Raw genomic sequence first — 12,431 nt, 5'->3', positions numbered from 1 at the left:
AAGTCGAAATCTAAAATAAATCAATTATATTAGATTTAAATTATCTCACATTTTAAGATTGTTAAATTTAAATAATAGTTACTAATCTTTTTCGCAATTTTAAGATCTCATATTTTATCAAAAGTTAATTTAAAACAAACGTATACTAAATTATTAACGAATTGTTATCATTAATTTTATAGTTATATAAATATTATCTTACCTGTCTATTGACAAGACAATATAGACTAGAGTTGTCTCATTTGCAATCATACCACCTATATTCTTTTTTTTATATTAAAGTGTTCAAGTGTTCATTTTTAAGAACCTACTTACATTGGTCTGCACAAAATAAAATAATGTCAACAATAAAAATCTAATATCAACAACTTATATAACAATATTCAACAGAACTTTCAACACCTTTAAATAATGAAAAAGTGCATAAGTCGCAACTCAACTTCCAACCGTACATTGAAATAAGCCCCGCCGTACTTCTATAACCTAATATGGAATAAACACAGTCCCCACGCGGACGCTTTTGACCAATCATTTTCCTAGAAATATATAGCAAGTAAGATAACCTCAATATAAAATTTACATCAAATAATATTGATATTATTACCAGCTTTATCAGCCGGGACAAAAACAAATTCTGTGGCTAGATCTTTTAGTTTATGTTTGATACGCGAAATGTATAAGTTACGTTACTTCCCAAGGCGATTGCTTCAGTTCTTTTCAAATGAGCAAATAAAAAGCAAATTATATGATTGAATCTAAATTGTAAATCAAACTATTTAAATTGAAATTGTTTTTTTTTTAATAAATTAACGCAGGATAACCAAAATTTCCAAATATATGGTTTGGTTGCGCGATTGACATGGTTCAGTTAGGAGTATGAAAATTCGTCATGGTTTTGGTTACATTTGTCATGGTTTAGATCCAAATTAATACATATTTGTGGCACCTTAATATTGATATTTTGTCGGTGAAGGCGGTTGTGATAAATTAAAGAAACACAATAAACTAATTATCTTAGGCCTCATTTCTTTCTAACCGAAATTTTGTAAACGTTGTGGCGCGTTAGTTGTTGTTTTCTAAACGCTACAAAAGTAGAAACAAATACATCGTTAGATAAGCTTTAACTGACCCTGTTTGAACTTTCAATAAATTAAATAATGCATGCACATGTTGATGGTAAACAGACTTTTAATTAACGTAGTAACAAATACTTCGTTTAATCAGGTTGAAGTAAGAAACAAATTTACCATGTGTACTCAGTCAGGATTCTTCTTTGTCAAATTTAAGCTTTGGTGGCCATGATGGTTTGTAGGCGGGGTTGTCGGGCACATATTTGAAATTAGATACGCTGATAATGATTTTGAAGTGTCAGAGGAGAACATTTTTTTTTTAAAGTTATCGGACGACGGACGCAAAGGGATGAGAAAATCTTACTTGGCCTTTTAGGCTAGGTGAGCTAAAATAATTTTTGTGTTGCCAATGAGGCAACTATCCAGTCATGATTCTACTTCGTCAAACTTATCTCCAAATTACGCCAGTTCATTTTCACAATCGTAGAAATGGAAGCCATTGTAGGGATAACGCGCTGTCAATTTTGCTCTTTGAAACCGATAAACTTATCCACATTGCGCCATTACGATCCTTATATGTCAGTTGTATTTTAAAAGACAAATGTATCAACTACCTAATGACCATCATTTAATAATCGTTTCTGCATTGATTCAAACTATTGTCTGATCGGTTGCCAGGTGGAATTTTCGAAAATTCATAAACATTAAAAAAAAAATCAAATTATTAAATATTTCGTGGAAGGGCAGATAAAACTTTTTAGTGGTTGAAGATTTTAAACCCAAGATATCACACACACAAAATATTATTTTTCGAAGATATGCATTTTCATCATCCAACTTGAAAGACTGTCGTCAAGTACTTTTAGTAAAAAAAAATACCTATTCGAACACACCTACTCTGTTTTTGTGATTTATTTGATAGGTATTTCACTTGACCCATATATTTCATCTTTTAGCACTGTGATTTTTTTATGTTATAAAGTTAACCTGTAGCTTTGATATATAAAAATGATAAAATCTGAAGCAAGACGATGTATAAAATATTCTTGCTTTGTGCGATATCAAGACAAAATATTCAACTCAAACACCCCCCAACATAAAAAGATGCACTCGATTTTCTCTTTTCGATTCTTCGGCTTGATGTCTAATTGTCCTGCTTAACTATGCACTAGATAAATTAAAAACTTATGCAAATGGTGTTTTTAAAATAAAACACTTCGTAATCGAGAAGAAAATTGTCATTTTATTTGTTTCTATTAATTTTAAAAAAATTTGCCACTATAGTAACACAGGCACTTGTTTCTGTCAATATGGGGTTTACTATCCATACCCAGGACAAAAAAAACACAAGGTAGCTAACGAACATTTTCAATGTGTTCGCTTCAACCAATATTTTTTTAATTTCCCTTGACTTTTTCATGAATAAAAGTACACCAGTCTGTCGGTAATTGATTTATCTTGACAATGAAACAACTTTCACGTACCTTGAGAATACCCCTCAAACAGTATAACACACTTGAGATGACAATTATTGACCTTTTTCCAGACCATTGAATTTGTAAGGACTTAACTTCCGGTTAACTTAGGAAGTGAATATAACTGTGCAATCCCATTGGTCACATTTTTCTGGTTACTGGTAACTAGTATAAATAAACAGGTAACCAGATGAATTAAACCAATGGGATGGACAGTTATATTCACTTCCTAAGTTAACAGGAAGTTAAGTCCTTACAAATTCAATGGTCTGGAAAAAGGTCAATAATTGTCATCTCAAGTGTGTTATACTGTTTGAGGGGTATTCTCAAGGTACGTGAAAGTTGTTTCATTGTCAAGATAAATCAATTACCGACAGACTGGTGTACTTTTATTCGTGAAAAAGTCAAGGGAAATTAAAAAAATATTGGTTGAAGCGAACACATTGAAAATTTCCGTTAGCTACCTTGTGTTTTTTTGTACTGGGTATGGATAGTAAACCCCATATTGACAGAAACAAGTGCCTGTGTATAGTAAACATTGCAGTAGGCATTTATCGCCTTCTCTAACAAATAGTTCAATTCTTTTGTTCTATTTCAATCGGTTTTCCGTCTGTATTAACAAACAACAAACGACAAACTGCAGACGCATTTTTATCGTTTGCATAGCTTGTCAAAATTTATATAAACTTTGCAAACGTATGTTTGAATGAAATGATCAAAACATGTGCGCGCTTATACACAAACTTTGCATCGTTTGTGTTAGAAAGAAATGCGGCCTAAATTTTTGACGGACTTTTTATGAAATTTATTTCATAGTTTTTAAGTAATAGTTTGGGCTAGTTCAAAATAAATGCCCAGCATTTATTTTTAAAAGGGTTATGCCCCTTTTTAACATTAGTTATATTAAAATGTCTTGGACGAATTCAAAAATTAGTGCCGATCAATTGATTTTAAAACAGTTGCTAGAAATATAATTATATGGAGAACTGCAATTTAATTGCTCTCATATGTACAATTCATATCCGAATATTATGAAAGTTAAATCATAGGTTGATATCAGCAATGTTTTGGACTGATTTGAAAATTAGTACCTAAAATATTTTTTACGATCTAACTGGTAAACGTTTTGCATCTCTAAGTAGACGTCATTACTCATTTCTCGCATATAATATTTTCGGCAGAGTCCACCTACTTAGAAACGATACAATAACTCAACTATAAAATTAAACAAACGATATCGAGAGGACACAAAATAGTCTTCAAACATTCACGGAACAAAATATTTACCTGGACGACAGTTTAAACTTATTTATTAAGTAATTTGTAAGTGGAATTAATAGTGTGGAATTTAAATGTATGATAGATCATAAGTTCGAATTAGAAATATGTCCATAATGTCTAGTTTTACGAACGAATAAAAGTTATCATGTTTTTTAAATTTTTTAAAAGGGTATTATGTAGTACTACTCAACTCGTTAAAATGGTTTTTCTTGTATGCCATAAAGTTCCGATACTACATGTATCAAAAAAAGCTCTGTCGGTTTATTTTTTAGTATGAAAATTTTATTATATGTGATTGAAAAACATAAATGAAATATTCAATGATACAAGTACTGGTGTGCTTAGTACAAGTACATTAAAACTGTGTACAGCCTCATTTCTGAACCGACAAGGCGAAAAATGACAGACAATAAGATGCATATTAGTAGCAGTATTCCATTCTGAAATGAATAAAAGAAACGTTTTGTCTTAGATTGATGGATTTTTATTAGTTAATATTGACTTGGAATATACTCACAGATCAGTTCTTTCTTGGTGTTTTTGTTACTTGATTACTATGCTCTCTATCGATCTGATCAGTAAAGTCCTTTTCAACTATTCTTTGTAGTTTGATGTGATTTAACCTGCATGCCCATGCAGTTTCAGACAAGGGGCTGGTTGAGAGCCCCTCAACATTCATATTCTATATGACATTGTATACATTCTACATTCTGTGATGCACTAGCTGTCGTTTTATCCTGTATATCATATTTATTTTTCGGTTATAGTTTTGAACATAAGCCAGGCTGTAAGTTTTCTTATATGAATTGCTTTATCTTTAATTTTGTCGGAGTACTAGCTAAGAGGTATGAATTTTGTTAATTGTTGAAGGCCGTACGGTGACCCAGGCAACATTTACGTCATTTGGTCTAAGGTGGATAGTTGTTGAAATCATACTGTATTTACTAATTGTATATAACTATGTGTTTTTTTATGTCATAGTGTATTCCGAATACACAAACTTTTACTATGATTGAAATTCATTCACATATTACTCTCGTGATCTCTTTATACGTGCTTGTTCTGTAATTATAATAATTATAATGGTAATATCTTAGCTTTACTGTGGACGACTCTGTTTTGTGAAACTCGGATCTACTCGTCTGGGAACAAAAGGACAACATAATAAAAAACGACTTTATTGATTCAAAATAGGATAGAATGGGGTTTACACGAAAAAAAGTATCAGCAAAAATATTGTTTAACAGTACTTTAATAGTTGTACCTAATGTCTGTTTATTTTTATCGTAACACTCCCATCATTCACGACAGGAATAACATAACTGAACCATGTCGAACATGAACTATATCTTGACATTATTGAACCAAATCATGACACCGAATTTTCGGTATTCTTAAATTATGTGCAAATGGTTTTTTTTATTAAGGAATAGTTAACGGCAGATATTTTACCAAAAAGGAATATTGGATGTCACAGAATATTGGATGTCACAGACTGTTAAAAAATAACTGTACTAATTAGTGCATTAGAAACGAACAACAACTTATAGATTTTGACATACGCAAGCATTATTCTGTGTCAGATTATAACTATATGATGAAAACTTTAATGTACTAACATATTAGCAATAAACAAAGATATTTACCAGCTTGAATTTATATTCAGAGGTTCCATAAGCGAAAAATCTAAATGTTTATATTGTGTCATTGATTGTCTATAAAACTCTCAACAGAACCATGTCTAACTTAACCAAACTATTACAAAATCACTGCTAAACGCGCCTTGATATGACGACCCTACTACCCGAACAACTAAAATATTCTTTTAAGGACAAATAAACATTGATATTACTGAGATTTTGTTTCACCTCAAGAATATTGAAATTAGAGAATTAATATCGACAATATAACACTTACCTCAATATAGAAACAAGTCGTTTTAATAAAGCCAAAGTAAAAAAAAACCACTTCCTTACGGGTATAAAATCACCAGTATTTAAACATACATGTACATAAAAGAACATGTCATTGCTTAAAAGGTTGAAATATTCGTATGAGTTCAATCTATAATACAGGTTTTTTAAACTATTGATTACTTGTAGGAAATTTGAATAACTCTGGTGTCTTGATTCAGACTGGGAAAACCCATGTTTACAATTTTTGTATATAAAGAATGTCAACAAATTTTCCTGTTAAAAGCAATCGTTTTCGCTCGTTTAAGGATTATCAGAAAGTCAATTAGAAGAATCAAATTTTGTTTTATATAAACTTCGTCTTGGGTGATGTCATTTTAGAAGTTTCTTAACTCACAGATCACATGTATTAAAGGCTGCAAAAAATACCATAGAAAATGTCAATCTCACAAGTCAATTCAAAAAGTGCCATGGTAAAAAAAGGAAAACAACATGATAAGATAAGTAAAAGTATAAAAAATACATTACACAGAAAATAAGGGACTAAGAAACACCAAAATATAATTTTAAATTGTATTTTTGTGTTTGTTAATACCTAAGGGTGACAACAAAGTGTTCAAACTATATAATAGTTCCTTTTTAATCCGTCTCTCATAATTCGTTTTAGAATGGTAGTAATAATTTTAAGTTTTCCATTTATAATGTGAATTGTGTATACTATATTATTGATGGTGAGACGTTAATAAATTATTATTGTAATAATGTATTGTATACCCCCACAATACTAGCAGAAGTATATTTAATTTACACTGATACAGTATAATATTAAATTAATTGATTGTGGTTTGTTTTACGTTCAGCATCAAATATTTCATGCATGCTCATGATGATATCAAATCAATAATCATTAATACAACCGGAAGGTCTTTAATCGAAATCAATGTCGACAAATTTGAAATTATACTGGAAAATGAGGGTATATAGGATAAAGACATTGAAATTTAGCCTTGCAACAGCCCACCTCCAAACCCTGCAAGACGAAGTTCTTCCAAGGGCTATTATAAACGTACAGCGAGTCTGGCACTCTATCTCATCACGAGACAAAGGATGCAAAATCTCCTTTCTGACTAGACGTGGCTGCGTATTTATTCATTCAAAGAACGCCCAACATCCTCAGTGTCGGTTCAAAGACAAAAGTGATCATATTTCTGTTGTTCCTGAGTCACTTTTGGGGTTTAACACAAATATAATCATTCTTTAAAATATCAAAAGGGGTCTTACGGGACTTTGCTCTTATATCAGAAAAAAATTCAAATACAAATACAAATACAAATACTTTATTGGCACAAACACAATTACAATAATTGGCAGTACATTAAACAACATAATTAAATATGTTATACTGAGATTTAAAAGAAGCCAAATTCACATTTCTATATACCAGATATTTATGTAGATAAGAACTTGTCACTTTCAGGACTTTTAAAGAATTACTATTAATGCAGCTTTAAATATTAAGCTGATTTTCACAACAACATGCAGGAAGTATATTTAATATAATAGTTTTAAAGTTTATTCTGTAGTTAATTTTTTTTTTCACATTTCAGTAAAAAGTGATTTTCATCTTCTACCTCACCCGATTTACATACATTACAAACTCGTTAATGATAATTATAGATTATTTATGTTTTTTTTAAACGAGATGTATTTTCTCATTCTCATCTCATCTCAGGGTGCATCGAGTTTAAAAAAAACATAAATAATCTATTTATCGCTATCATTTGTATTTTCGAATATCATTTAATTTAAATTTCAGTAAAAAAAAGTATCTTATACGATGATAATGCATTTTCTTTTGTGGTACTATTTTTTTTTTGCGTAGGCTTATTTGAATATATATATGTAGTCGCTCAGGTAGTTCATTCATTTGAAAACAAGTTGCTTTCTTTAAAAAAAGAAAAGCAATACATGAACCTAAGACCGCTGACTACCGGGTCACCAAAAGATCGTTGCTGAATTTGTGTTTGCTTTTGTATTGAAATAACGGACTGTAAATAGAAGATGCTAGTTGAAAGTATATGTTTACAGCTTTTATTTGAATGGGCCGATTTGAATAGTCATTTTGAAGCTCAATTATTTTATTTATTACTTGGGAATTTTTTCCAATTATAAGCATTTGGCAAATTGTCATTTCTCCTAACCGGATGACTTATGCAAATTGCACAAACCTATCGCAGTATAAATTTATGTTCTCACTTTGCTTTATAATCTGGAATTCTTGATGCATTTTTTATATACATATCTTTATATTTTGTTTCCTACATGAATGCCTTTATGACCAACTCGTATTTGAAGCTGTCTTTACTCATGGTAGATGTTTTATGCAGTGAAACCCGTGACATGCAATTGATTGGGACCTCTTGTGAAGAGACTTATTTTGGTCTCATAAAACATCTCAAATTTTAAGGATTTCTTGATTTTACTTTTAAAATCAATTCAAACATTATACAGGGAAACTTAGTATTGCTGAAGAATTTCTTAGTTCAGAAGTTTATGACTACCTGTATACACTTTCAAAATAACCAATTTATATAAAAAGGTATGTAGTTATAAAAATATACCAGAATTAAAATGATGTACATCAGACACGAGTTAAGTCTGCAAAAAAAGCATCAGTGACGCTCTAATGAAAAAAGTTAAAAGGCTAAATACATTAGAAAGTTAAGGAATCTATTCTTTGGGTAGACAATCCTTATATAACGTTTCGAAAATGTCAAAGTTTATAATAGGACAGTGAACCAAAAAAGAAACAAAAGAGAAACATCTCGAGGTCAGAAAACCGTTAGTTATGATGACCGTGCTTGGAAGTCACATGTAAAGCTCTTTCTGCCGTGTTCTGAATTTAGATAACAAAAACGAAAATAAGCTTTCACGAGTGAACTTAATAGTATTGCATGCAAGTTGTATTTTAGCGCACGAAATAGTAAATAGAAAGCATCTCACTGATACTCAGGAAAAGAATACACATTTGCGTTATCACATATCTTAATATCATAGTTAAATTCGAATGTAAAACGGCCTACATTAAATGTTTTGACTTCGGATTCATTGACATTGGCCTTTGACATGTGATTTATAAAGTGAACGAATCAAGACGTGTAGACTAGTTGTTCAACACAATGAACACAATTTTTAAAACCGTACCATAGTAAAAATATGTAGATGCTATAGGTGTAATACCCCCATTGATTTTCCCCTATTAGTCTTTGTTAAATTTGCACTTTTCAAAAATTTCATTGGAAGTTAACCAATCAAATTTCTCCCCTTATTCTATGTGTGCACAAGGTTTAGTCACCATGTAACCTCAAGATTACCAAATTTTCTATAGAAATCACAAATAAAAAATAATGGTGTTTAGAAATACCCAAGACATATGTTTATGACACAGAAATAGTTTTACTGCAATAAAAGGTAGGATTAATTACCTACAACGGTCAAATTCAAGGGAAAATGTTTTTAGACCTAGTAGACTTTCGTATACAACCGGATGTGATATACCATGATTTGGTGGTATTACACCTATAAGGTTAAACTTTGAAAAATTGAATCACAATTTTACAATTAACTAAAAACGTTCCTGTTAGTAATCTTTTCCAAATTCTTTTAGATATATACTATATAATATCAATAAACACGAACGTCAAATATTTGCGGATGGACATTGTATTTATCGAATGAATCTAAATCATAACATTCCACTATATATGTGAATATATTACTATACAAAAGATGTATTGTACGGAGACGACGAGAAATGTAATCTGCTAAATAAATATTTTAGTCTGATTTCTTCCCTAGAGGAGGAAGGTGTTCCCATACCCGAAATTAAGCCAAGAACAAATATTTTTTTTAAAGATTTAGTAATTGAAATAGATGAAATAGTCGATATAATTAAAACTTTAGATCCTAATAAGGCATCTGGTCCAGATGTCATAAGCCATAAAATGCTGAAAATGTGTCCTGAAAAAATAGCAATTCCCTTAAAAATAATATTTAATAAATCCCTACAACAATGTAAATTTCCCACCAGCTGGAAGATTGCTAATGTAATAGCATTTTTTAAAAAGGGAGATAGTTCTTTACCATCTAACTATAGGCCAATATCGCTTATAAGTTGTGTAGGGAAAATAATGGAGCGAGTTGTTTATAAACATGTCTTCAATCACCTACATAGAAATAAGTTAATATATGAATACCAGTCTGGTTTTCTGCCAAAATGTTCGACAGTTCATCAGCTTTTAGAAATTTATAATTCTATATTAAATTCATTAGAAAATAAAGAAATTAGCTGTTTTGTTTTTTGTGACTTTTCTAGAGCATTCGATAAAGTTTGGCATAAAGGATTGCTACATAAAATGAAGTCATACGGTGTTGACGGAAATTTATTAAATTGGTTTCAAAGTTACCTAAACAACAGACAACAGCGAGTTGTTATTAAACAATCTTCCTCTGAACTTTGCAGTATTTCAGCTGATGTCCCACAGGGTTCTGTTTTGGGACCGCTGTTATTTATTATCTATATTAATGATATTGCTGAACACTTGATTTCTTTATGTAGATTATTTGCAGATGATACATCTCTGGGCTACTCTAGTCGTGACACGACACAAATACAATCAGTGATCAGTCACGACCTGAGTGAGCTCAGCGATTGGTCTAAGAAATGGCTGATGTCCTTTAACCCAGCAAAAACCGAAATAATGTTGTTTTCATACATTGAAACTCCAGAAATGAATTTCACTTTCAATGGTAAGAGGATAGAAGTTACAGACTTCCACAAACACTTGGGTGTTACATTTAGTAAAGATGCTAAATGGAACACCCATGTGGAAAATATCATAAAAAATGTATCTAAACATTTAAATGTACTTAGAAAATTAAAGTACAGGATAAGTAGGAGCAACTTAGAAAAGCTTTACTTGACTTTTATTAGACCGCTTTTCGAATATGCATGTGAAGTTTGGGATAATATGGGTGTGGGTTATTGTAAAAAATTAGAACAGCTGCAGCTTGAGGCAGCCAGAATTGTAACAGGTCTTCCTATTTTTACAAGTAATAGAATTATTTATGATGAGATTGGTTGGGAAACTCTAGCTGAACGAAGAGAAAGAAGGAAGTTACAATTATTCTATAATATTCAACATAATAATGCACCAGCCTATCTTTGCAATTCTATTCCACCAACAATCCAAAGTACAGCTGTTTATCCATTACGTAATGGGAATGATATAATATACCCTTTTTGTAGACTTTCATTAACCCAAGAGTCCTTCATACCTTCAACAATACGACTGTGGAATAACCTTAATGTGGTGACACGCAACATTGACTCTTTAGGTAAATTTAAAACCGAACTAAAAAATCTTAAATTGAATTCAAAAGCCCAAGTACCAAAACATTATGACTTTGGCAATCGTAAACTCAATATTATATTGACACAACTTAGGTGCTCAGCTTCTTTTTTGAACTATGATCTTAACAGAGTCAACATTATTTCAGATCCGTCTTGTAGTTGTGGTGCCAAGTTCGAAGATTCACGTCACTTCTTTTTTTATTGTCCTAATTATTCGAATATAAGAACCAAATTATTTAATAATCTACATTGGTTACCAGATAACTCTCTACTAAATTTGAACACCTTAACCTCCGGCGATAAGTCTTTAAGTAATGTTGAAAATGAAAGAATTGTAAAGAATGTATATGAATTTATTAAAGAGTCTAAGAGGTTTCTAATTGTGTAATGTAGAACATAATAAAGTGCAAATACATGCATATTGTGTATTACCACTCACATCATCACACACCATCTTTTCAGAGTTCAAATATGTTATATATATATACATAATGTATTGTTTGTAAGCATGCTTTGTAAATATTCTACTGTTATAAATTGTTATGGGAGAAGACTTTATAAGTTTGTTTAACTTGTGTCTCATCCCTTTTGCACATTTACGCAAATAAAATATGTTTAAACTAAACTACAAAATATAAGCAAATACTATTAAATCCATACTAAAGCAGTATAAAATAATCAACATTATGGTTGTAATTAAATTTTGTTGTGATTATTGTAAATTATTTTTTACAGTTGTTGTGAGCTGCAAAGATTTGAAATAATGCTTTATGTAATCTATTATTGAGAACACACAAGTATTTTTATTTACGACCGTTTAAAATTTAAATATTTAATAAATTCATCTTACTTTCCGTTTTATGGATATATTACAATACAAAAAAAATAGAGAATTACTAATAAAACCTATTAAATATTAAAACGGGATGAAATAATAAACGTAGAAATATAATAATTATTGTTTGTAAACATTTTTTTGTAGGATTCAAGAATTTATTTAAATCTTATTTGTATGTTTCCTTTGCAAATAAATATTTAAAAATATCAAAGCCGAGTATCTTGTCATATAAAATATTTATTCCTTGATTGTAGCTCTGAAAATATTCTGATTTCAATCATAGTTAGTTTCTTCAGAAACATAAATACAGTATATTAAGTTGGTAGATATTTCTTTCATTCCGATTGAATTAAATAAGTTTGATTAGAATATCATCTTTCTGTTTTCCGATCTAATATAAATAGTATAACCAGAATGTTCTCCACGTAAGTCTATGATGAA

This window comes from Mytilus galloprovincialis, chromosome 9, assembly GCF_965363235.1.
Source record: "Mytilus galloprovincialis chromosome 9, xbMytGall1.hap1.1, whole genome shotgun sequence".
In the NCBI taxonomy this organism is placed as follows: domain Eukaryota; kingdom Metazoa; phylum Mollusca; class Bivalvia; order Mytilida; family Mytilidae; genus Mytilus; species Mytilus galloprovincialis.
The sequence above is the reverse complement of the archived record's forward strand: the minus strand, read 5'-3'. Positions refer to the sequence as shown.